This window comes from Oxyura jamaicensis, chromosome 5 (genome assembly GCF_011077185.1).
Source record: "Oxyura jamaicensis isolate SHBP4307 breed ruddy duck chromosome 5, BPBGC_Ojam_1.0, whole genome shotgun sequence".
NCBI lineage: Eukaryota > Metazoa > Chordata > Aves > Anseriformes > Anatidae > Oxyura > Oxyura jamaicensis.
The window spans coordinates 31,040,595-31,067,351 of NC_048897.1; the positions used below are offsets into that span (position 1 = coordinate 31,040,595).

Here is a 26,757-nt window from a genome sequence, read left to right on the forward strand (position 1 = left end):
CCCCCCCCCCCCCCCCCCCCCCCCCCCCCCCCCCCCCCCCCTCGAGTCGGGGGAGAGGTAATCAATCTTGTCTAAAAATATGTCCAGGAATACTAAATTTGGTGGGACTCTAGCTATAGGATTCCAATGGCTGTTTGTTTCGCTCTAAATAACACACACTGCTCCATGCTTGGACTTGCTGGGTTCAAGATTTCATCCTCTGGATCCTGTTACAACTTCGCTGATGTTTTCCTGAGCAAGCGCTTACAGGCGGATGAAGTTACATTTTAACCTGGTTTTGAGAAGTTTAAATTCCTTATAGAACGTGTTAGTTACGCTATAGCAGTGGTGGCTGACTTCCTCACGCACACAAGGCCTGGGTATTTTCCTGCCTGGTTGCACATTAACGCAGCACCGTGTCACGAAGAACCAGCCCGGGGTTATTTCTGCTTTAGGAGAGTGCTGCTTCAAGTTCCCCAAGTGCTTTCAAAGTAAATAGTTAGCACTAGCTTGGATCCCAGCTTTGCTGGGCTGTTGGCATTGGGAAAGCTGGCTGTCACGGCAGCGTCCTTGTGCCCATGTCCCCAGAGGTGCCCAAGCTCCTGGGCGGGCAGCAGCACTCCTGTGTCTTTCCCAATCCTTCCCCATCTTAACACCGAACCTTTTAAAATAAGGCAGGAACTCCCCGGGAAAGCTCTCCCCTTCCTCCTTAAATTACGTGACCGACTTGAAAGACAGCAGTTCAGCTGAAAACCCGCAGCCCGGCTGCTAAAACAGGGGTGTTGGTGCATCCCGGCGGGGAGCCGGCACGGACCGCTTGTCCCGGCCGCACGGGAGACCCGAAACTGCCGAGCATCGATGTTGGCGACGCTTGGCGCTGGGGACACTAGGGGGCAGGGCTGGCACGCTTCTGGGGCTTTCCCTGCCTGGCCCGGGCAGGACTGGGGTGCTGGAGCCGTCCCGCATCGCCCGCAGCAAAGGCTAAGCAAAGCCACTTTTGGGGCCACACCGAGCGCTGCAGTGCCCAGCCCGGGGGTGACCGGCGTGCCCCTGACCCCACGGGTGACCTGAGCACCCCTGGGACACCCCCAGGCTGCCCCCTGGCCCTCCCCAGCAGCATCCCGCCTGCCCCGGCACTCCGGGCCCATGATTTATGAGGCAGGCCCTTGGAAACGCTCCGAACCCAGAGCTTAAGTGCTTCTGAATGGCAGCATTAATTACTATTAAAAACACACATTTATATCTCTCTCACCTGCTTTAAATCCTGGGAAATTAGATTCCCTACTCATCCCTTCCAGCCCTGGTGGCAGCTGGGGGTGTTTTATGGCCCTATAAAGCCTTGCAGTACCTGCTGTCTATATAGGCTTTTATTTATGAGGTCCTTAACAGGCTTGCTGGTGGCACTGTTTGAGCTCTCCCTACCCCCATTTTGGTGCTGTTTCCCCTGTCAGGAGCTGTCCCCACAGCTGCCCCTCCTGCAGGGCTCCAGCTCGGCTCCAACTCTCTGTTCAGCTCCGTTTCCCCTCATTTCCCTACGCGTTTCCCTGGGGAAAAGGGTCCATGGTGACAGCACACTCCATGCTGCTCCCGGTGGTGGGAATTGGGCTCAGGGATGGGTGGTGGGATGTGTGGTTTTGGGCAAAAACACAAAATGGGGAGTTTAATGGGGAGCCCCCAGCTGCTCTGGCACAGCACGCAGCGGGTGAGAGCACCGGCAGTAGGTGTGTATGGCAATTTGTCTCAGCCTCGATACTTTTTTATGTGGAAATGGGATTCAGGTAGACAGACGCCTCTTGACAGGCTTCTTAATGGCCTCATTTGCTTGTCCTTTGCTGCAGTCATGCCAGTTATCATCAAAAGTCACCAGGGGTTGGGAGATGAGCAGCCCTAAAACCCCAGATCTCAGAGACAGTAGTTTGTGTACATCTACAGCTATGTTTGTGTAGGTCCTACAAATATTATAGCCTTTCTTTTTCAGAGGGTGGAGGCGAGCAGTGTAGATGTAGATCTTAAAATAGCCAGCTTTTCCCTAATGGACTGCAGCAGTTCTGCAGCTTATTGTATGCTGAACGCCTTGATGGAGCATTTAAAAACACACCATGCCCTGGGGCTGAGAAGCAACCCCCATCTTGCTGGCGGCCTCTTGCACCCACGCAAGGGATGGTGGGGTGGAGAAGAGCAGGAGGCCAGGAGCTGTGTCCAGGGCTCTCCCATGTAATGTCCCTGTCCCTGGCTCTGCCCTCCGAGCACTTCTGGGTCCTCAGACCTGCTGGAGACCAGATGCTGCTCTGGGGAATTGGCCAAATTTGTGTGCCTGTGTCAGCCTGCCAGGGAGAAATTGATAGATATCTCTGCCTCCTGACTCCCAGGCTGAGCATGCTAATTTATAGATTGGATCTGTCGCTCCTGATAAACGATATCTTACTTCCCTAATGCCGCCTTCAAATTGAGTTTTTAAGGCTAGGTCAGACAGGGAAACCAAAGGGTGACTCCGCTTTCTCTTTGCTTTGGCTCCATTCTCCGTGGTTGGGCTGAAGTTGGCTTTTCAGCCTGGAGACAGAGCCAGGAGCTGTGGCTGATGCCATCCTTGGTGGCCAAGTGGCTGCCTCAAATGAGGCTCTGAAGCCCCACCTGCCTCCTCCAGGTGCTCACTTGGAAAGAAATCCCTGAATCCAGTTTGGGCACGGCAACCCCTGCAGGATGCTTGTCAGTATAGTTAGTAACACGTTATTTATGGAGCAGCACACCATTTTCCTGGAAATGAAAAAATCCCCAACCAACCAAAAAACACAGAAACACACAAAACAAACAAACAAACAACAGACCCTACACCACATTCCCCTGTGCTGGACATCTATCCAGCTACAAGGTCCCTGCTGTCCTGCCTGCTGCCCTCCTCCCAGTCCCACCCAGAAAGAGGGGTGAGATGTTCAGAGCGATGCTGGAGGCAGCTAGGGATGCAGGTCCTCCCTACACACACCTGGCAGAGATGTCCCAGCAGCCTGAGACGCCCATTCCTGGGAAGTTGTAGCACAGTGGGACTCAGCTCCATGTGGCTGCTGTGATGTGCCGGGCACCGGAGCTCAGAGCAGCCTGATGGGGATTGATGGCTCTGTGTTTGAGCCAAGAGCTCCCAGCAGCAGTGGAGGAGCAGGGCTGGTGGGGCATGGGCAGTAAATCCAGCAGGGAAGAGGCATTTCCTGAAGGGATGCTGAGTGGGACAGTGGACAGGATGGTGATGGGATGCCTCCTAATGAAGCACACGCAAGGCAAAGATGCTCCAGCTCTGTTTCCCTCCTGCCTGTGTCCATCCCCGTATCTCTGCAGCTTGGCTGCGCTGTGTGCCAGGGCAGGGGGTGGAGGGGGACCTGAGACCTTGCTCAGGAGCCTGACAGAACCCCAGCTTGCCCAGGAGCACAGGATGACACCAGAAGGCTCCCAGCTTTCCCCCTGTCCATGCCTGAAGCCAACAGAGAGCCTGCTGGCAGTCCCCAGGGAAGAGCAGCAATTCCCTTTCTCTGCCTGTGCCAGGTCAGGTGAGCCGAGCATTAATCCCTCCAGGGGATGTGCCTGGATCAGCACAAGCACAGCTTTCCTGAGCATCCTTCTCCAGCAGCAGAGAGGAGCAGTTTCTGGAGCACAGCCAGCGGCTCAGACCTGTACATCTGTGAGCAGCTTTGTTCCTCCTCTGGGGAACTGCCTAACAAAGTTGAGAGTTGGCCAAACACCCAGGATTAAGCATATCACTGCTCTAACCCTCTGGAGGTTAGGGTAGTGAAATGCACATGCGTGCAGACCCTTTCAGCTTGTCGTCATTGAGCCCTGGATATTTTCCTGTTACCCAAGAAAGGATCTTGCTGAAGCTGCCTCTTTATGCCCCAAGCACCACTGCAATAACGCAAAATAAACCAGACCAGTGAATACCTTCCAAAGGCAGTGAAAGCAGCAGCCAGAGTCAGGGCCCTTCCACTCACCTTCGCTGAGCTCTAACTCTGAAACCCAACGAAGCATCCTCCCTTTCCCAACTTCCAGAAACCTCAGCAGCCCAAATTTCCCTGCACGACCATCTCAGCTGATTGAGATAGCAAATCCTGCGGCACATCGGAAACTGAAAACGACAGAGCTGGGAACAATAAGCTGAATCTGAACTTCCAATTAAAGAAACACAGAGGAAACAGCTGTGATTCGATCCAGATCTAATTCAATCCAAGCTTCCCCCTTTCAAGGTTTGTTCCCCCCCCATCCACTGCAACAAACCTTGCTGCCGAATTTAGGTCAGGCTTCACCCCCTGTGGCTGCTGAAACCTGGCTCCAGGTGAGGCCCTGGAGATTTCCTCCCACCGCCCCGATATCTGGCCAAATAAAATTTCCCCTGACCGAAGCAGTGGCTTTGGTCCACCTGTGGTTATCAGCATGCGGGCTATGGGCAGCGAGAGGGCTGCCAGCTATGCCCCAGTGTGGGGAGCAGGTTGTGATGGCAGAGCTGGGCTTTTGGGACAGTGAGCAGGGCTGGGTGAGCAAAAAGAGAATTCACCTGGGGGCTAGGACAATCCAAAATGATGTGGTGGGAGTGATGTGGCCGTGAGGGTGGTGGTTGTGGCCAAATGTGAGTTCTGCGACGTGCGGGATGGAGCCTGTGGTTTACGGAGCACAGCCCCAGCAGCAAAACCAAAATGTGGGTGAGAAAGGGAGCAGCACACCAGCCCTGACCCCCACAGCTCTTCTCGCCCCTCTCTGGCAGCTCCCGTCCCCTCCCAGGGGGCCCCATGCTCCCAGTCTGACTCCCCCAGCACCGCAGAAGTGCCCCCTCTATGGAATCCTCCTCTTTTTACATTTTTTTTTTTTTTTCTCATCCAGGGCTTTGAAGATGGTTGTTGCCATGGAAACATGCTTTAAAGCATGCCTTTTTCCTTCCATTCATCTCTGGAGCCTCTGTTGCCATAACAGCCACATCCCACCCCTCCCTGCTCCCCGGCACGGGTCCCCCATGGCACGGGGGTCTCCGAGACACTGCCTCGCACCACGCAGGGCAGGGGTGGTCAGCGAGGAGCGTGTCTCCAGGCCACAGAGCTGACAGCAGGGCACAGCACGGGAGGGGATGGCAGATACACACGGTGCCTGCCCACTGGCTGCGGCAGAGCCAAGGCTTAACTGAGAGCACATTGCTGGCTGCCGTCACCTCAATTAATGCGGCCCTGCTTGCTTTAGCAATTACCTGCCCATGGCTCCCGGCCTGCTCTCAGATGGAGCTCTCCTGCCAGGAGTTACAGCTGATGAGCACAAGTGGGGAGCAGGCACGGAGGGCACCTTCAGACAGCCTTGCCCAGATCCCATGCAGGCACCTCTCCTGCGTGCCTGGGCACCGGCTTCCTGCTGCCCCACGCTCCTGCTGCAGCTCTCCAGCAGGAAAAGCGTGGGTGACAGCAGCACCGTGGTCCCCGGTGCATGGAGCTGGTGGGGAACAGCGCTGGCAGCCGCCAGGAGTGATGGGGCCACCAGTCAGGGGCATGGAGGGTGAGTTGTGTGCTCTGAGCACAGGGGAGGCTGGCTCCCAAACAGCTCCTCGCCTGCTAAGTGACCCTACATCAGCTGAAGGGTGAGCGCAAAAAAAAGTCCAAGGGACCGCCGACGTTGTTCCAGGGGAGAGAGAAATATTGCCTGTGCTCTCCAGAGGGCAGCAGCAGTGGAGATTTAAATGGTCACGATGCAATTTCCTCAAGATGCAGTTGAGAACTGCTACCAGGCTTTGGTTTAAACTACTTAGGGTTCTTTACATGGCATTAGTAGCTGCTCCACACCACTGCAAGGTCTGTGTCCTGCCAGTGCTTCTGGACCAGCTGCTGAGTGTGCGGGCTGTGTCTGACAGGCCCGTGCTGGCACCAGATTGATGTCCTTCTTGTTCCCGATAAGGATCCGAAGCCTCCTCTGGGTCCCAGCAGCGATTCTTTTATCCTCCCTGATTGTGGCATCCGCGCTCCCGGCGTCCCCAGGGATGCATCAATCGTGGAGCTGCAGGCGCCACGCTGCTATCGGCAGCGATGATGGAACAGCTACAGGAGCAGCTGTCATTTCTCCCTGTTTGCGTTTTGTTCTCGGGCTATCAGCGGGACATTTTCCGCCAGACACCTATCAATCTGCCTGCCCGACGCAGGCTGTGTGGCTGAGGATGCCGGTGCCAAAGCCTGCCCTCTGCCGTGCTGCCTGGCACCAGCTGAGGGCACGGAGACCCCTCTGTGGTGCCGAAAAGCAAGATAGCGACAGGCCCATGTCCCATTTAATGATGCCCTATCCATCACCGAGCTCGCGGGCCATGCCTTGTCTCTTTGCTGGAAAACCTCAGGGCAAGGTGAGCTAGCTGCCCTGCTCTGCCGTAGGCAGCACCAAAGCGAAGCACCCATATCCTCTGGCTGCCCAGGAGGATGCCTCAGCCCCATTTGGTTCCCCACTTTTCTCCAAGCAGGGGCCTGTGCTTTGCAGCTTTACCTGCTGCCACACTGAGAGCTGACTGTGCGGCTCGATGCCACATGGGGAACCCTGCGATGTCGTCCCTATGGCTGTGTCCTGTTCTCCTGACATGTCTGGGGTCAAGCTGCCTGCTCACCTGAACCTCTTCCAGCCCAGCCTGTGTTACAGCAGTGCTAATTAAACAAATATGTCTCAATTCTGATGAAGAACTATATGCAAATCTGTGTAATGCTTCGCAGCGGGATACGTTTTAGCAGTCAGCTCCGCAGTCACGTGTTCCTCTTCAGGGAGTGCCAGCTGCATGGAGAATGAGCCCAAACAGGGGCTGGAGTCTCCCGAGCACCCCAGTCCTCGTTACCCTCACACCCAGCAAGAAAAAGCTGTTCCTCCCTGCACAGGACCATGAGCTGGGGCAGCGGCTGGTTTCTCTTGGCATCTCATTGACAGAGTCTGGACTTTACCTTGTGCAAGAGCAGGGGATCAGCCGCCTCCTTGGTCAAACAGCTGGGACCGGACCCCAGGCAGGAGGCAAAGGCTGAGCCGTAACTTTCAGCTCCACCTGCAATGCCCAGGGACACCCATTTTTTTTGGTGTTTTCCTCCCTTCTCTGGTGGATGTGCAGAAAGAAGAGAGTTTTTTTTTTTTTTTTTTTTTTTTTTTTTTTTTTTTTTGGCCTGTTTATAGACTCAGAATAATTAGAAACAGAAAGGTTTCGTACCTTTTTCCAAGAAGATAAACTTCTCCAGAGACAGCCTTTGTGCATACTGAACACCGTTCTTGAAGCTTCCCCCACTGCTCTCTGGGAGGCACTCAGCACGTGAGGCACATCAAAGGTAACGCAAAACACCGCTGAGATGCTACAGGGGGTAGGAAGCACCATACCAATGACATTTTAATCTTGGAAAGAAAAAGTGGGAAAAAGTGCTTAAAATCCCTGCCTGAGAAGACAAAATGTAGAAGGGTCTGGATGGGGTATGGAGGGTTGCTCTCCGGGGCAATTTTACCTCCTTACCAGGCCAAGACCTCCTCGAGCTGCGAGGGAAGTACAAAGCAGAGGTTCCCTTGGGCTTTTTCTGACCAGGCACCAAACTGAGAAGTCCTCTGAGGATGTGGAGTGGGGAGCGGGGAAGCAGGAGCAGAAGGTGGGCTCCATCCCCTGCCCTCGCCCCCCAGACATGCTCCCTCTGAAATCCACCCCACTCCGCCTCACACCACAGCTAAGCAGCTGAACGTCTTGCCACAACCCATGCCGCGGCACAATTAGTCAGTGCAAATGGGGATTTTAATTGCCCCTGTGATTTATGGCACCCGGGCAGTATAATTACAATTCATTCTCAGGCACGGTCAATGAGGCGTGCAGGAGCACCATCTCCTTACTGGAGTGACTGAGGCGCCAGCTGCAGCCGGGAGGGCTCGCACCAGGTTGGTGTCCCTGTGCCCACCTGGGTACGGGGATGTTGATGTCCCTGTGCTCACCCGTGCACGACACTGCCCTGGCTCATGCTGCCCAGACCCCGGGTGTCCCGTGGGCGATGGTCCCTCTGCTGTCTGCAGGAGGCCGTGGTGAAGCTCCACGATTTACCACACAGAGGGGGACTCAGCGCTGCACTCTGCTGCCATCCCCTCTCCCCATCGCTGCCTCTTTCTCCCTTCCTTTGCTGCAAGGAAGGAGCTCTGTCTCTTGCCAAATCCCCCGTCTGTGTTGGGGGAATGGGGTGAGCCAGGCGTAAAATGAAAATAAATCACTAATTCCTCCTAATAATGCCTGATTTCCTGATTTGATATCCCACATTAATTCTAATTACTCACCCAGAGTCAGGGCATTAATCAAGGCGTTAAAACTTCTCCTTGCTTAGCAACACGGAGCCGCCAGCAGCTGGCAGTCCTGGTGTGGGCTCTGCCTGTCCCCACGATGGCTGTGTTGTGCTGGGGGGCTTGGGGGAAACCCCGTCCCACTGCCACCTGCCCTGGGGTGCCTGCTCCCAGCCCAGTGCCCCTTTGCAGCCACCGGGCAGCACCAGCCCACGCTGGGTTTTGCCCATGTCCGTGAAAGACAAACTCACTTGTTCGAGTTATGACGCAATTAACATTTCTTCTGATTTTTTTTGTGTTGAAAGGATTAATATTGCATTTATTCACTGATTAATGTTTTTTTGAAACTCATCAGTTGAATAAGCTTTAATTTGGATGGTAATTAACTGAAATATGTATAAACTCAGAATCTGCACTCAGTTTTATTAGCCTGCCTTACCTGTCCTAGATACAGGACAAAAAAGCACTTTCAACATGCACTCATGTTTAAAAGCCCTACAGTTTATGAAGGGCAGCATTAGACACAGTGAACGAGCTAGGCTCGGTTTCTGGCTCTGGCATCCTCACAGGTTTTCAGAAGAGCGGACCTCAGTTGGTCAGATGTCACTGCTAGGACAGAAATGGCAACCAGCCTTTCTGCTTTTTCGGGCTTTTGACCGAGCTCATCCTTGACAGCATTTTCTCTGCACTTAGAGAGCCTGTTACTGTTGCCAGAATCTGTTTTTGTATTTCATTCCAGGTCTCAGATGCTTCCCAAGCTGTTGGCTCGGCATTAACTTTTGAGCAAAAAGCACACGTTTCCTGGGTACTGACACTTACATGGCTTTAATAGCCTACAGGAAACTCATGCCTTGGCTTGGCGTTTTGAACCAAAAGAGTTAATTTTTAAGAGAAATATGGAGCTAGAATACTTTCAATGCACAGCAGTATTTAAATATGAGGTTCGGGCACTACCTGCCCTCTGAGCTGGAGAACAAAGCAGAGTCTCCCACACTCAGAGCTAATTGGGGTTGGAGTCTGGTCACCCCAAACCACGCTGACTTCGGCACCCAGAGTTTATCCCTCTGAAGTTCTCCTTTATAGCAAAACCTATGGTAAGAAGAGGAGCAGAAAGCCACGCAGTGGGCAATGTGCATGTGGAGCCCACCACTTGCTGAGCCTCACCCCATGTCTCATCCCGATGGGGATGGGACAGGTGCTGGCCCCACGGGGATGCTTACAGCAGCAGCAGCTTTTAAACTAAAACCCCACTCTGGCACCTTTGGAGAGTACAGCCTGCCTGTGGGGGGACTGCTGACTTGCTTTCTTGTTTCTCTCCTCCGCAAGCTGCAGGTCAGTGGTTTACAGCCCAGGGTCAATGCATCCTAAGGGTGCCGTGAGCTACTCCGCAGCCTAACTAAGAAAAGTGAGCCTCTCGTCCACAGTCTTACAGCTGCTGTGCAGGAATTTGTGGCTCCATGGTAGTATTTTTAGGAGGTATACAGCTGGGACTGCTCACAAAGCTCAAGACAAAATAGATGTGTTCACCCAAGAGGGTTTTACAGCCTCCATACTCAAACTCCCCTTTATTCCCTGGCTAGTGCACAGGATTAATTACATTTCTGCTATGCTAGCACGTCCCTATAGCAGCTGACTTGCCATCACCCAGCCAGGATGGACAAATCCCTACCCCACAGCTCCTCAGTACCTGCAGGACAGACTGTGCTCAGCCCCACCAGGCTGCCTTGGTGCCAATAGGGATGGGGGATTGGGCTGTGCCTGCTCCAAACACCCTGTCCTCCCTTTGTCCGTGCAGCAGCATGCGAGCACTAACAGGGACTTCATTAACGTGCACGGCCTCCCCGTGCCATCTCCAGGTCTCTGCGTGCCATTAAATCATCTGGTTTGGAACAAATTCACTGGGAAGAACTACAGCAAGTCAAGCAGAGGTCTGGGACACAGGAACAATGGCCCATAAAGCAAACATGCAGCAGTGCGCTCAGCTGCCGGGGATGCTGCTGGCACATGTGGCTGGGAAGATTAATATGCACCGAGCAAGCAGGAGCAGGGAGGGAAGCTCGCAAGGTTCCTCTCATTAGCTCATCCTTCCAGCTGAGTTAATGACTCCCAAGTTTCACCCAGCCCTCTCTGCAGCTGCTATGGAGTGGCACCACAAGTTAGCAGAGAGCTGAGTGTGTGTGCACGATGGGGGGCTTCAGATCCCCTCCAGACCCCCTTCAGGGAAGGCTCTACTCCCAGGACACTGGGATCGGGTGCAGGGAGGCAGGAGGGGACATTGTGCCATGCCATTGCTCCCTTTCCTCTACATGGGGACAGGGCAGGAGGGCCTGGTGTATCCCAAGCTGCAAAAGCAGGAATAAAGGGAGCTCAGAGGAGAGTGTGCACAAGGAGCAGAGAAATATGGGACACATGGGTAGTAGCCCTGTACACACAGCAAGACAACTGTTGGCCAAGCAGGGGCGGCAGTGTACCTACAACCAGCTCCTGGGAAAGGCAAGGTCCCTACTGAGGGACCCCATCCCACCAGAGTGGACATTGATGCCATACAAACCAGAGCTGGGACATGCAGACTGCTGCAGGAGGGTCTGGGATATCTGGCAGGGCAGCAGCCGGAGCAGAGCCAAGCAGGGAGGAAGGATTACTTCTGCGGAGGGCAGCTCGTGCCAAGGATATTTTTTATCCTAATGATCGCAGGCCAAACCCAAAGAAGGAGCTCAGTGGGAATAGGACTAATACATCAGCCTTGTAAGCCGCAGCAGTACGGGGCCAGATTCTGCTCCAGAGCAGCGTGGGACCTGGGTCAGGAGCCTGGCTAGAAGATGATGGTGGAAAGCCTGGGGGGCTTGGCACAGAACTGCAGGTGCAACCAGGTGCCCACACATGGCAGGAGGGGGCAAAAGACAGCCCCTTACCTGCACAGGAGAAATCAAGCTGTTGCCACAGGGGTGTGCTGCCTGAAGGTCTGAGACTTCAGGGGCTCCCCAAAGCCAGCCAGCTTCATTGGCCCCATCCTGGTTTGTACTAGTACCAAGGCTGGGATCTCTGGTGCTCAACATCCTGCATCCCCGCCGCCTGCTGTTATTCCCTCCGCAGGTGAGCTGCGAGCAGCCACTCTCCCATGCCCTTCTCTGATATTTCTCTCTGGCAGCCTCTCCCCCACCTTCTCCTCCTCCTTTATTCTTCAACTCAAGAGCTGAAATGAAAACACCTTCCCCAACAGCCCCTGACAACAGCGGGAGGGAAACCAGCTGCATTCTACTGATTTGCAAAGAAAGAAATACAGAGAAATGTCTTGATAGCATCGTAGAAGAAGAAGAAAAAAAAAAAAAAAAAAAGCGGATGCTGCGCTGCGCTGCACTCAGCTGTCTCAGGAGACTGGGTCTCTGCTCCTCTGACTGTTTGAAGCCCGGCTCAGTCCTCAGGGATCTCAACAGCTCCAAAGCTGCTGCCGAGGAGCAAGAAAAAATCAGACATGTTCTCTACTGGCAAAGGCTTTCCCTGCAGAAATCAAAGGATGCTGCACAGGAGCGGCACACCAGGTACGGCCAAGAAGCAGGAGGCTGAGGGGGGCTGAAGTGACACTGCCTGGGAAGGCATAGCGGGGCTGGAGGGAATGTGGCTGCTGCCTAAGGTCTGCAGGAATTTGATGGGAATTAACCTCCCTGGGGAATGGGGTCTCTTCTTCTCCTCCCAAGCGAACTGGGTGAACTTGGGGTACTGGTGCAGGGCTCCTACTTTCTGAGTTGCTAGCATGCCTTCCTCCTGCCCACGTTCGTCACATGTAGTCTCCAGGCCACTCACCTCAGACAATCCTGCCAGAGAAGCACGAGGCCATCCCAAGGCAGATATCTTGAATTCAAATGAGCTGGGCTCTGGAAGCACCAGTTTCTGTACACCATCTCTTCGTGCAGTCTGGGGCTCGTGCAGACAGAAGGAAGCAGGACGTCCCTGGTGTCTCCAGGAGGAGGAAGAAGGGACCTGTTCCCAGGGGCTGGGACAGGACTCCCAGGGCTGCTCATTGCATCAGGCAGCAGCAGGGCAAAGCTCCATCACCACTCCTTGCTGGAACTGCAGGGAGAAACAAGTTTATGAAGTTTATAACATCTTTGGCAAGAGGTAATACTAGAGGTTCTCCAAAGAGGTGCAACAGCCAGCTAACATCACACACAGACACTACTACTGCATTTGCAGGTGAGAGCAACAGTTAATCAGCTCCATTCATTAGCAGCTCATTAGCTTTAAGGAACCTCCCCCATCACCATGGGCCTGGTTGTGCCTCCTTACAGATGCATTACACCATTTGCCCTGCAAACAGCCCCATCAAGCTCAAGATCAATGAGAATATTCCCACAGCACGAGGCCTTGTGGAAGGACGCAAGGCCTCCCATGTCCGTACGGCAGCACGGTGTGGAGCTGTGCAGAAACACCCCCCCATGCAAACAGCCACCAATGTCCTAAGTTGCTGAAACAACTAACTCAGCTATTGTTGCGAGGGCAATAACACTTCACAAACACCACACAGAGGTCTCTGCTCTTCGTTGTTCCAGCTGCGAGGCTCGCTGTGCTGTTTCTGAGAGATCCCATTACATTGCCTTAAGATTCACTCAAAACCTGCCGTAAGACCTCGGTTTTAGACAAAACATAATTCTCGGCAGTGCTTTGATCCTCCCATCACTCATCTCTTTCTAAAGGGCTCAGGATGTGTCTCTCCTTGAAGCCACAAGCTCTCAGCCCTCATGGGCCTGCTGCAACAGCTTCCCTGTGAGCCTGGGTTGCAGCCCTGCCACCGGAGAGCCCCATAAGGACAGAGCTGGCTGCTGGACCCAGAGCACCATCACTTTGCTAACAGACAAATCTCTCAGCACCCTCTCTCCCCCCAGTTTTACTCAACAGGCTGGGGCAGAGCTACCAGTTCTCCCCAGTCCCATGCCCGGAGCCGCCCCAGTGCTGCCGTGCCCGCCGCTGTTGGTGTTTCTCAGCCTCTCGATTTTTCCAGCACCGATATTGCTTTTCCTGGTGTTGCCATAACAACTGGCGTTAAGAGCTTGTTGACATTGCCCCGTTGTACTAATTGCACAGTTTCCTGTCACCGTTACATGCCAGTTTATTTCTTTCCTAGGCCTGAAATTGCTTTCGGCCACCTTGTCCGCTCCCTTGCCACTTCCCCAGGCCTAGTTAGGGAGGTGGAATGAGGGAACAAATGATCCTGAAACGCCCCAGGGAAGTGTCATTTAACCCATCCAGAGCAGCCAGGAGGCCACGCAGCTCCAACGCAGGGACTTTTGGATAAGTTGCCTACATTTGCTGCGTTGCACCTGCAGCAGAAGGAACATTTAGGGCTGGGTGTCGTGGCATGTGAGGGCCATGCTGGAGCTCCTGCAAGGCGTCACGGCAGCCCCACGGGTCCCCATCCACTGGGAATGGATCCTGTCCCCTGGGTGGCGGTGGCACAAGGGTTTTGCTCCTCGCTCTGACAGAGGAAACGATTAGCAGGATCGATCGCATTGACCTGGTGGAGTTTTCAGAGGATGCTTGGGTCACCTTACAGCTCTCCTCCTCTCAGCCCCTGGCAGCCTGTCTTCCTGCTCCCACCCACGTTTCCCCATAAAACACGGTGGCCAGCAGTGCCACAGCATGACACTGACAAACACCCGCGTGGAGCCTCCTCCCTGCCTTGCAGCACAGTCGCTGCTGTCCCCAGGGATGCTGGATGAGGGACAGGGACAGACCAGACGCATGGGAAGCTCCCAGCCTCCGCTGGGCACTCCTACCCCAGCAGCAAGGCTGCCCTGTTGTGTTCCTCTGTAATTTATCACCAAGACACTTACTTTATAAATATTAAATGAAGGGCTCCATAAATTTTTAATGCAGAAAATAAAACTGCATTTGGTGAAGGAAAAAAAAAAAAGCAAACCACAAAACAAACAAACCAACCATGCTCCCATGCTCCACACTCATTCCTGTTTTCCTCTCTTTCCCTGGCCTTGCCATGGCTTGCTGCTGAACCTCCCACCCCTGTCCCTCTGATCACGGGGAAGGAGACAGCCAGGGGTGGCTCTGGTGGCTGCACAGCATGGATCCTGGGCTGGCCAGGCATCCGTTTTGGCCATGTCCTACAATGGGGGCTGCTGCATAGGGGCACAGCGTGTGGCATGGCCTGGGAGCTGCAGAGACCTGCCTGTCCCTCACTGCCAGCCTGCTGCAGTGAAGAGCACGGATGAATCATTAGGACAAGTGCTCCTACAGCCCAAGCACAAATGAGGGAAGATTGGACCTTAGGCAAATAACAGCTCTTTGCTCAAGTGCGCTACATTTCTGTGCTCAACTGCAGCTCCTCGTGCAAAGCCTATCACAGGGAACGCGCTGCCGATCCCTGGGGTCTGTCTGGCACACAGGAGGTGAGCAGCCTGGCCCCAAAGATCAATACCTCACAGTAACCCCTCAGCATCACCACGCTGTTTTCCCAGATGCTTTGTAGAAAAGAAGTCAGCCAGAAAAAGCCGTCGCTGGACCCTGCCTCGGGTCCTCCCCGCACCCTTGGTGGGAGCCGTCCGCTCCCCAGCGGCTCTCTGCGAAGTGCAGATGCCAGCAAATCCTCGCTCCGCAGTCATTAACTGCGGGGAGGCACCGAGCGTCAGCAGATTTCTGGTGGGAGCAGATCAAGGGGACTTTCTCTCATCCGGATGGTGACAAAGAGGGCTCGGAGGGAGCTCTCTCCTTGCTGACGAGCGCCTGGAGCAACCTCACACCTTCCACATCAGATGGACATTGGCTTCGCAGCAGCCTCAAAAATGCCCACAGGAGTTCCTCGCTGCTTTGACAACTCCAGAGGTTTTGGATGATTTTTGAGGGCAGACGTGCCTGTGCTGAGCACATCTCCCTGCTCCCTGGTGCCCCTGCAGGGCCCCGTGGTGCTTAAGGACCAGCTCAGCACCGTTCCCAGGCGGGGGCTGTGGGGATGCTCCGGCAGGGAGAGGAGGGATCCCCAGCTGCCAATCCACGCAACAGAGCCAGGCATTAACCAAAACAGAAACTAATAAAAGTGATTTTTAACAATATTAACGGCAACACAAGTTATTAAAATCCACACTCAGCTGGGCGTGGGGCTTATTGAGCATTTTCCTGGCTTTTTGTCAGACTATGGGATTGCCCCAGACATCGGGGCAGGGTGTATGACAAGGAGAGACAACGATCAATTTTTAATATTGCATATTTAAGCAGGCTTGGGCTCCAATCCATCATATCCCCTGGCTTTCCCTAAAATTAATCTTCAATAGCTTATCGAGAACTTCAGAAAATTAATATCCCAGCATTTCACCTTAGGGGAACAGCACTTTCTCTGGTTGAATATGCATGCAAGAGCAAAAAAGAGTGCGATGAAATGCCTGCCTGCAAGACTTCAGCTTCAAAAGAGTGGATTTTATTATTATTATTATTATTAATTTAGTGGAGCCTCCTCCCTTCACTGGGCTCCAGCTCCCCTGGTGGAAGCATCCCGGGAGGGTGGGACAGTGCAGAGAGGACAAAACAATTCCCAGGCTGCTTCCTACACAGGACACTTCACCTTCCTGTAATGGGGCCCCAAATGAATGAATCTGCTCTTTAACGTCAGGCCATGGGAGCATGAAGGGGAACAGGAACAGGACGTTCCCCCGCTGTCTGATGCCAGGCAGCTGAACATCCGCGCTCCCACTCCCAATTTCAGCGGGGGGAGGCTCCTGCTGGCAGCGGCCCCGACCCTGAAGGCAGGCAGAAGCCTCCGGTGGTCGGGCAGGGCTTGCAGCACCGAGGCAGCACACTGCCTGCCCCTGTGGGAACGGCTTGTTCACAGGCAAATGTTTCATTTTTTAAGGGCCCAGAGGAGGGTGTGAGCCCTCCACGGACTGGCAGTGACCCAGAGAGCGGCAGCAGCTCACCAGGAGGCAGCCCTACCTCTCCCCTGGCTGCAGGGCTGTCAAATTGGTGCCCAGGGAGACAAAGAGGGGATAAAACCCTCATTTTCCACCCCTCCCTGGCAGACAGGAGAGGTCAGATTCTGGCAGACGTGGAGGGCTTTTCTCCAGATGCCACCAGGGAAAGCAGCTGCTGCTGGGCACATCCATGCCTCAGGATCTGGGGCTCCCAAAGCCTGTCTCAGCTGAGGGCAGAAGGAGAGCAGGGAGAAAGGCATACAGAGCAAGGGGGGGATCTTGAAGCCAGATCTGTGCCAGGCAGGAACAGGGGAGGCAAGTGGGATAGGTGGCTGTAGGGAGCTGGGGGATGCCCAGCACCATCTCACCAGCTTCCCTATTAAACAGGCTCCATGGCAATGGGATTAAGAGGTCAAGGAGCACGGGGACCACATCCCTGAGTGGATTATCATCTGCAGGAGAATTAAATGGAGATTATCTCCAGCCTAGCAGGCACTGCCGGGGCTAGGTCGGTTCAATCTCCCCCTCCAGCAGCCCTAAGTCCCTGCACAGGGTCCCCAGCATGATGAGGGCTGTCTGTGGTTCTCCCCATGCTCCTTGCATTGAGGGCCCATAGCAGGCTGCTTTGTCCCAGGACAGCACCTGTTGACACCGGGAAAATGATGCTGGAAGCAGTTGCTGTTCCTCAGAAGGAGCAATTACGCATCTTCATGAAGAGAGCACTTATCATGATGTGTTCATCTTCCCTGACACCTCCCGTACCGTGCCCTGGCTGCGTTTTGCAAACACTAATTAATTAAGCCGTACACCTTTGTTAGGAGCTGTGGTGGGACTGGTGCCTGCCTGCTGCTGCCGGGGTGCGGCTGCTCTGTGCATCCCTGCAACCAGCCGCCGGCCCCATGGGATGGATGCTCACAGGGGGGCTCTGAAATGGGGACACCAAAGCTTGGCCTGGAAGCAGACATTGCAGCAGGTAACGAGAAATAAAAAAATGAGCCCGAGCGGGTTTCCACAGAGCAGATGGCTGGAGGTGTAAAAACAAAAGACAACAAGAAAACCTTCCCCCCAAAAACAAACAACAGATAGTTGGTAGCAAATGTTACACTGACAATAAAAATGAAGCCTCCAGGGGTAATTTGGGGAATTACAGATCAGTAAATTGCACATCTGTGTGCACCAAATTGATTGGAATGATAATTAAAACCAGAACATCTCATAATACAGCCCAGTGTGCGCATCTCTGAGGAAAATCATGTCTCACTAATCTCCTAGATTTCCTCGAATTTATCAGCCCGGCAGTGGATAAAGAACAACGAAGTGGCTATTTATTTAGGGCTTCTTTGACAAAAGACGGTGCAGACAACTGCTACAAAAGCCTATTAGCTGTGGGGCAAAAGACACTGTCTTTCCCTGTATGAGAAACCGGCAAGGAACCCCAAAGCAGGGAAGGTAACTTGTTTGGTTTTTTGATGGCAAAAGATCAGCAGCAAAGTCAGGATCTGTGCCTGGCTCCTGCTGTGACAGTTTGTTATCAGTGGCTGGAATGGAGGAGCAGACACAGGAGGTAGAAGTACCAACTCGCTCAGGTGGTTCTCAGCCACAGGAGACGGCAAGGAGCTTTGGAGAGCCCTCCACATGCCGCATGGATTGGTACCATGCTGGCAAACTGCATCAGCGCCAACAAATGCAGAGAAATGTTCTTTGTTGTGTAAAACCTGCGGTTTTGGTAAACCCAAGGGGGTTCCTGCAGCACCTCCAGAGAGAGCAGGGGCTGCTCTGGGGACAGCTTTGCCTGGGGAGGAGGCAGGAAACAGGCAGGGCAGAGGATCCTTCCAGCTCCCCATGCTCCTGTCACATCTGTTTTTAATCTGAGCAAGAAGGAGCCTGCTCATGCTCCCGCAGGGTGGCCCATACAAGTCCGTCTCTTGTATCTTTTAAGAAAGAAGGAACTCGTCCCCTCCGCTCCCCTCCCGGCTCCTCTCTCCGCATCCATCATCATTAGCAGCCATAAACGTCAGAGCCGCAGCCATTAGGCTGCTATTCCCAGATAAATAATGCTTTTCATATTTAATTTACAAGTGGCTGCAGAGCCTCTTTGGGGTGCACGGGGTTAATTAAGAGCCGAATTAGATAGAAATGCTTCTCCCCAGGGAAACTCAATTAAAGCCTTCTGGAAAAAAGTAAATAAATTAAAAAATAAGACACTGAGGCTGGGCAAAACCTCTCCCTGAGCAGTGGGGCTGTGCTGGCTGATGGGAGAGGCTTCTCTGCTTCTCTCCTCACCATGCACATCTCCAGTTTGGGCAGCTCCCAGGATCAGGACAGAGGGAGCCAAAATCGAGAGTCCACGGGTTTCAGTGAGAGGTGCCAGGGAGGATGCTAGTGGTTAATCCTCCCTCCTGCTGCACAAACAAGCTGCCAAATGCTCCCCAGGAAAGTCGGCTCCTAACAGGAGGTTTACCAAGACCTTGTTGTGTAAGTGAAGGAAGCTGACGGCCTCCTTCTCCCAGACATCTGCTCACCAAACCGACGCTTGCTGCAAATCACAAGCTGCAAGCAGCCCTGTGTGAACTAGATATCCTGCCTGTGTTGGTGTACGGGCAGCAACCCTGCCCCTTCCCGAGAGAAAGGGCTATGGATGGAGCACCACTGCTGGAAGAAAAAACAAACAGACAAACAAAAACACACAACAGAAGCCAACTAACCCTCTGGAGAAGGAAAGGAGATCTTGGGGGATGACAAGTGGATTTGTTTACATGGACTTTCTGCTCTGATCCCTCCCCAGCATGCTTCCTTATCTGGCTTGCTAGACAGGATGGAAACTTGAAATTTTGAAGGGCTCCAAATCAGGACACAGCATCCTGTAAAGAGCTCTCAGTCGGAGGAGGTGTTTGGTGGCCCTAATCTACAGCTCCTCCAGCTGATACTCATTCAACCCTCGTTTTACTCTGCTGTGCATGTCCTTCAACAGCCAGACCTGAGAACCACAAGATCTGGTGCCATGTCCACAGGGGGATGGATTTGGTCCTTTCCAAACCCTCTCCTGCAGAGCTGCTGTCCTGCCAACAGTTCATTGAGATGGAGGAAAGAGCCATGTTAGGAGGTGGCTTGTGTTCATCCTCTCCCTTTGCTTTAAGGTGGATAACGGGGTATTTGGGGAGGAGAGCAATACTGAAGCTGGGTTTGTGATGCCAGCTGAGAGGCTTCTCTGGTGCCAAGAGCTCCTGATCCCTGGAGCTCTCCCATGGTCCCTTCCCTGGCTTGATCCCTGTACAACACTGGTGAGACCCCACTTGAAAGCAGGGCAGCTGCTCCTTCAACTGAACATCACATCATTCATTCTCCCTAATGCCAACCTTAGTTCTTGATGTCATTACCCACTGTGTTCATTTGGCACTTGATCATCCAGATGATTCTTAGAAGAACTCTACAGCTCAAAAGCAAATGAGTTATAAAGTAGGTATGCATTTTATTTTGGCACTGGGTGCATGCGGGATAGCTCCCAAAGGCATAAGCAACAATTCACTCACTGTTTTATCCCCTAAAATATTACATATGCATCAAGTTTTGCAGAACATCATGCACATTTATTTCCTAGCTCCACCTAGCCCCACTTTGTATGCTAATTATCTTATCAATCCTTCTGCGTTTGCGTAGTACTCTCTGGTGGTTGTCCAGGTGGTTGTCAGGATGAAGTAAGACATCTTCATCAGAGTTGAGCTTTTCGCCTCACCTCCTTGAGCATGCTCTCTGAGCCCTTGTTCACAGTCCAAGCTATCGGGTTGGTTTGATCCAGTTCTTGGGGTCTGAGGGGCTCCTGTTATCTCGAGGCCTTGCAAGTTTGACATTCTTTATCTTGCCCTTTTGTGAACAGTCCTCCTTATCTCTGAGCCCTTGGTCCCAGTCCGAGCCATAAGGTTGGTTTGATCTGGTTCTCAGGGTCCCAGGAGCTCCTGTTATCTGGAGGCCTAAGTGCAGCACAAGCACAGTACATCACAAATGTAGCACATATTAAGCGATGAGTGTTGCCTACATATTCATTCTTAATCAATCGCTCTCTAATTTCTAACCCCATGTCTCACAGACCCATCAATTTAATCTTAACTGCGCCTTAATTTGATCATTACATTGTTCCACCTCTAGCTGGCTTCAAGGAGTCTGGTAGAAAATTTGCCCTGCAGCATGCTCCTTGTCTTAAGCATACATTTCCTTGAGCCCCAGGAGGCAGAGCACAGCACCGGGTCCTTGTCTGCTTGCAGCAGGAGGGACGGGAGCCAGGCTCCTGCCACAGCCCCACCAAGGCCCCTCTCATGCTCTGCCAGCTGGCTGCGTGCAGCCCCTCATGGCATCTCTCAGTACCCTAACAGAGAGGGGGATGAGGAGAAAATCCGTCTCTGGAAATCCTTTCAGCCCCTTCCTCTAGAGGCCGTAAGTCCTCATATCCTTGAGGCCATCTGGACGAAGTCGTCCAAACATGGGCAGCCAGCTTGGGAGCCAGAGGAGTTGAGACAAAGGGGGGAGCATGGCAGAAGAAACACTTGGCATCGTGCTCCTCCTCATTTAATTAGAGGAGAGCTAATGAAAGAGAGGAGCCTGTGTGCAGGATGGCGCTGTCACCCAGCTAGCCAATCTCCTCCGTGCAGGAGCCAGAGGCAGAGGAACATTTAATCCTGCTGGCTGAGCAGGGACAGAGGGAGACCCGCGGGATTTCCCCGTGTGAGCTGTAGGACAAGCAGCCCTGGCAGCAGGATGAGCTGTCTTCCAGGCTCTAGACTTCCCAGGGCACTGTCTGGAGCCAGGGGCCACCTGGGGACAACTCCCCCAGCCAGGCAGATAAGTCCCAGCAAGGAGTCACTGCAGAGCAGCTGCGGATATTGCTGGATTTGGGAGATTTAGCCAAAAATCCCCAGAGAGCTCCCCCTTTGCCTGGAAACAAGGCTATCTTGGGGCCCTCTTGCCAAAATGCTTCTGAGGCTGCTCCCATGTAAGCCGTGGCAGTGAAGCTCCTGGCACCCAACACTGGCACAGATCTGCTCATGGGGACCGTCACCCTGCTCCCAGTGATTCCAGCAATGGTGACCTGTGCAAAGTGTGACCATCTGCCCGCGACCCGCCTGCCTTCAGAGCCCCTGCGAGCACAGGGATAGCTATTAATGATGCTGCCTTTTGATATGCAAACGGAGTGCTCATTACGCCTCGTTCTCGCCCCACATCCTCCGAGCTGTTAATTAAAGAGCGTGCAGCAGGCAGAAAATTATCACCGTCGCCTGCAAAATAAGCCAGCAATGCTCGGGTGGCTGCACCCCCCCACACCCAGCAGGACAGACAGACAGACAGAGCCACGCTGCCCAGCAAACCCTGCAGCTCAGAAGCCCAGGCGATGAGAGCCCTTTCACCAGCCCATGCCTCAGTGGGGAGCCCCTTCCCCCTTTGCTGGGGCCAAACCCCGGCCGTGCCCACGCAGGACAGTCTGAGGCTCCGGAGCCCCAGCACAGGGCTCTGCCCCCTCCTTGCTCAGCCAGATGTGCGTGGCAGGACACGTTTCTTTCCCTTCCATTGTGTTTTGCAAGATTGCAGGCTTGAGATAGACTCAAAAGCCACCAGCACACTTTGCAGAGTCACAGGAGGTGCTGAGGATTGGGCCCACCGACCTGTTTCACAGAGCTGTTACCTAGGGGAAAAAGGCTTTGAAAGGACAAGAAGCATCACAGCTTCTCAGGGGATCTGACATATGTCAGAAACCCTATTCTGATAAATACATGGCTTAACGTGAGCCAGTAGCAATAGGTGCTGCACATGTAAATACTTCACTGTGTGCTCAATGCATAACTACGTAGAAATATGAGCCACTTTGGATTAATATGCATTTAGTATAATGTACTGATATTTAGCCTATATTGAATTGCTGCATTTCCATGTGTGTGACAATACTGAATGTGTATCTATGCGCCTATGTCTTCCATACCACGCCAACCATCAGCAGATATTCAGATGCTGCTGATGATTTAGAGCTTTAAAAACCCTAAAGAAATATTCCTAAAGAAGCACCAGAGGGGTACGTGGTGGTGAGGTCCTGCAGGATCCCGTTTGTGGCTCCCACTTGCCAACAAGTTGTCCCTTCACATGCCTCAGCTCCTGGCTAAGGAGGGCTGGTTTCCCCACACAGTTCACAGACCTGGGGACTATTTCATGGCACTGTTTGAGGACAGTCAAGCAGTGGAAAAAAAAGCCCACAGAGATGTATGCTCAACCTTTGAGCTTTTCACAACCCAGCTGGACAAAGCTCTGAGCAAGGTGGTCTGACCCCAGGGCTGACCCTGCTTCCAGCAGGAGGTAGGACCTGAGGCCTCCTGAGGGTGGCAGGGAAGCCCTGACTGCTCACACCATGACACTCCGTGATGCCACCCCCAGGAGGCCACAGGAGGGGTTTCCAGGTCCTGAAGTAGCACGTGGGGAGGTGAAAGTTATAGTGAAACAAGGCAGCATCCACCACATTCCTTGGGGAAGGACAGTTTCCTCAAAACTAAAAGATTTGTTGTAGTTTCCACCAGATTGCTGCCAGCTTGAGCAGGATGGGGAGGCTGGCAGAGAAGGCACAGCCAGCTCAGAGGTGCTTCTCCCTCTGCTCTGCTGTGGATGGACAATGAAGATTTTCTAAAAACCCTCATGAGAAGGTCTGTTTGGCAAGCGGGCCCTGAGGCAGTGCTGAGGCCTGCTCCTGGGTGCTGCGGCAGCAGGGCACAAACACACGTCTCTACCCTCACTTGGTTTTACAGCCCCCAAACCCTCCCTGGGGCCATCTTGCAGGCTAGACCTGTAGACCCTGCCTGCTCTCTGTTCCTGGCCTGGGAAGGTCCATGTCATTTTCTCTTGCTCCTCTGGGGCCACCAGCCAGCATCCCTGCCTGCTCCTGTCCCTGTGCTGGCTCAGCAGCCTGGGGATCAGCTCCAGCCTGGAGGAAAAGCAGCACCAGCTTGCAAGCTCAGCAGAAAACGCACTGTGGAGACAAGAGCTGCTCCCCTGACCCCGCTTGCAGGATTTTAACAGAAATATTCAGCTTGGCATGGCTGGAGTGCAAACACACTCTTGTGTGTTTGTACACCAGGAAGGTCAGCAGCACCAGGGCTAAAAGCATTCATAGCCAGGGGCCATTTTCCAATCAGCCAAGCTGAGCACCACCCAGCCCAGGTCTGACTGTCCCCAGCACAGGTGCCACGTTAGCAGAAGACATCACAGTGCTGTTACTTTCTGGTAACCCAGCAGGAGCACAAGAGCAGAAGACCGCTCCTAATAGACAGGCCAGATCCATCCAAAATCTAGTTCTTCTTCACCCAGCAAGAGAAATGCAGGAGACAGGGTGCGGAGGAGATGCTGGAGGTCCCCTGTGGACATGCATCTTGGTGTTCACACATATGAGAGCACAAGTGGGTAAAAACAGAGCAGGGATGTGTTGGCAGGGTCAGTCCCAGGATACTGCCTGCCCCCACAGGTCCACATTTCCAAGCAGACACCAGGCAGGTGGGAGAGAACCATAAGAGGGATGAAAAGCACAGAAAACCCTGCCTCGTCATGAGAGATAAAAAGGTTTAGTCTATTTAACTTCTCGGAGAGAAGGTTAAGAGGTGCCTTGATCATGATCTATTAATACCTACAGAGGAAAAATAGTTGTGATAGTAGATAGTTCTTTAATTTAATAGGCAGAGGCATAATGAAACCCAGTGGCTGGGTGCCAGGCAGGAGACAAGGGGCACGTTTCACCGCACCCAGCGCTGCAGCAGTGCGCCCGCTGCCACCATGGGACCTCTTCTCTCACATGGGATGGGCTGGGGACAAGGGGCAGCTGGTGACCTGCTGTGGCACTCCTACAAAGCCATTGCCCACTCGGCCCCTAAACCCTGGGTGCATATAAATGGATAGCTGATGGTGTTGGGGTTTTCTTGTGTAAAGGAGGAAAATTTCCCTTCCGCAATTTAAGGCTGATCTTACACCACGGTGTAAGCACATCAAAGCAACAACATCGTATGGAGATGGTTAGACTCACCTGGCCCACCTGCACACTTACCAGTGTGTAAATCCAACACAAACAGGGAGGGTGAAATGCTGATCCTACCCATTTTTCCCACTCCTGGTGTCTCCGGGTTTCAGGACCCAGCTCCGGTGTTGCACCGGTGGTGAGGGTTTTGTAATGCCGTGTTCCTCGGCTAATTGGAAGGAAAGACAAAAAGGAAGGGGAATGAAAGGCTGTGGCGAATAAACACATCATTAGCTACATTACAAGTCCTGCACAAGCGGGCTTTATAAGCTCTTCAAGAGGAGGGATTATAACATGAGCTGTTTATTCCCACTTCTGAACCACAGAAGGACGTTAAGTCCAAAGCCTGTCATTAATTCTTTGAAGGCCAGCGAGAAAGGACATTTTCTGAAAGTCGACTGACCCCAGAACCTTCCAGACTCCCTCCCTCAAGACCAAGGCATCCAAAATCACTGTGAGAAGCCTTGGCTGAGGTCTGGAGGCCATTTCCACAGCCCCCCGGCTCCCGCAGGGCTCTACGCACAGCCCCAGGGCAGCTGATGGGCGAAGGCGGCCACAGTGACGGCAGCCCTGGCACCACAGCCGGCACCACGGCACCTCTTCCTCCACAGCCTTCCTCTCAATTCCCCCATGCATTTGGCTGCTGCAGTGCCCGTCACATTTCCATCATAGCCTGCAGGGAGCTGAAATCCCCCAAGAAAAGCTGTGGCACGCTGGTGGGTTGGTAAACGCTGCCTTGTACAACCTGACATAGGCGGTTCAGGAGCTATCAACCCGTGGTGCTTAAGCACACAAATAGTATTTTCTATTAGTCTCCCTTGGAATTTATGTGCCTTAATACGTTGCTCTTTATGTTAACGGCCCTTCGCGAGACGTACGGGGGATATAACGTGGTTGGATTACTGTGCAAATCATAACTTTGTTCCTGGCTGCGTCTGAGTGATTAGAACAGTAACCTTCACATCACCTTAACATCCACATTTGTATTTTATTACATATATTCCCAAGCAGATTATGTTGTTAAGGTAGATTTTTTGAACCATAACTCAGGAGTAGAAAACACAAAGGCTTCACAGAAATCTCCTGCTAGAGAGCATGGAAATTGGAGGCTTTCAAACTACATTTGAGCTCAGATTAAAATTTTCAGACGTGAGCGTTTCTGACTGGCCAAGTCGGCAGCAGCCTCTGCACCCCTGCTTGTAGGAACGTGAAAATCTGAGGCCACCAGTCAGAGCAGAGCTCTGTGACCTGCCATGCACACGATGCTGCCTAAAACACCTCCAGGGCAGCCATCTCCTCCCCAGCAGAGGCATCAAATAAATGTGAGCATCCTCGGCTCACACCACAGGCACCCGGGTACTGGGGAAGCACCGAGAGCCCTGGCTGTGGGACGGTCGGGCAGGCAGGGGCATCGGGCCATGCCCTGAGTGAGGCACAGGAGAATGAGCACAAGCGAGTGTGACTTGAGGGTTTTCTCACCCAAAACAAGGCTGCAGCGACACACTGGCGCGGTGTAACGGATGCTACGATGGGGAGCTGTTGCTATGGTGAGAGGAGTAATATTTAAGCACCAACTGTTTATAAATATAAAATCCCCACAAAGTTTTCTAAAATTAGATTAAGGGGGCTAGGGTTGTCAGGGTATTCTGGAAGACTTGAGAAATACCGGTATTTTTGGTTGTGCGAGCTCTGGGTGCTCCTAAACAGCAAACACCAGTCCCAAATGCTGAAAATCAAAAGCGACACTTCTGCTGTTGTGCTTCCCAAGATTTAACAGCGGCGATCTCACAGCCCTGAACTCGCCAGCACAGCCTGACTCGCCTCTCACAGCGGAGGCGATGCCAGCATCTCCAGGGATTTTCTCTCTTGACATGACTGTGGCACAGGGACCCCAGTGCCACTACTCCCCCCAAGCTGCTGGCTGCTGGGTGAGGCTGTCCCAAGCCCCTGCCTGGCGCTGGGATCCCACAGAAATGCTTCGAGCATCCTGCAGCCTGGGGCGGGGAAGGATCTGGAAATGGCCGAGCCGTGGGACATAGCCCAGGATGTTGCTGTCATCACCTGACATACAGGTGGTGAGGTGGGGTGTAGGAAACAAGTATCCACTGCAGCACCTCCAGAACCACGAGCTGGTGCTCACTGCAGCTGCCAGGTCAGAGGAGGTGCAGAGAAAGAGCAAAAAAATACAGCTCACCTGGCAAACACCTGGCAGAGGGAGAAACATTCAAAAAGTTGCCCAAAGTAAGAGCCCGACCTGCTTGGAGGAGTCGAGCAGGAGCAGGAGGGACCAAGGGGAACCTCATCGGAGGTCGGGATGGCACCTTCCCGTTCCGGCCTCTGCCCCTGGCCGTGGCGGAGCAGGGAGGGCTCCAGGCGCTGGAGGGCGACCCCCGGGACCCCCGCGGCTCCCGACGGGCGGTGTTCGCCCACCGAGGCCCGGCTCGCCCAGCAGGGGACACGGGGAGGGCGCGCAGCGCCTGGGTGGGTGGGGGGCGCGTCTCGGGGGGCGGGGGCTGCAGAGATTAACGAAAAAAAGAAAAAGAGAAAACTTGGGAGTTT

General features: G+C 53.4%; 1 long non-coding RNA gene across 4 annotated transcripts; it reads right to left on the reverse strand.

The window, feature by feature from the left end:
* Positions 1 to 3,180: 3,180 nt before the first annotated feature.
* Positions 3,181 to 26,651, reverse strand: LOC118168244. 4 transcript variants are annotated; one of them, XR_004751440.1, is made up of 4 exons: positions 12,058 to 12,522; positions 7,163 to 7,301; positions 3,954 to 7,051; positions 3,181 to 3,867 (listed from the first exon to the last, which is right to left on the reverse strand). It is a non-coding gene; the product is annotated as an uncharacterized LOC118168244 (long non-coding RNA). The 4 variants fall into 4 exon arrangements; XR_004751443.1 differs by lacking the exons at positions 3,181 to 3,867; positions 12,058 to 12,522 and adding exons at positions 24,229 to 24,367; positions 26,453 to 26,651 and having other exon boundaries at positions 4,369 to 7,051; XR_004751442.1 differs by lacking the exons at positions 3,181 to 3,867; positions 12,058 to 12,522 and adding exons at positions 24,229 to 24,367; positions 26,453 to 26,651 and having other exon boundaries at positions 4,369 to 7,051; positions 7,163 to 7,341.
* Between the last annotated feature and the right edge of the window lie 106 nt (positions 26,652 to 26,757).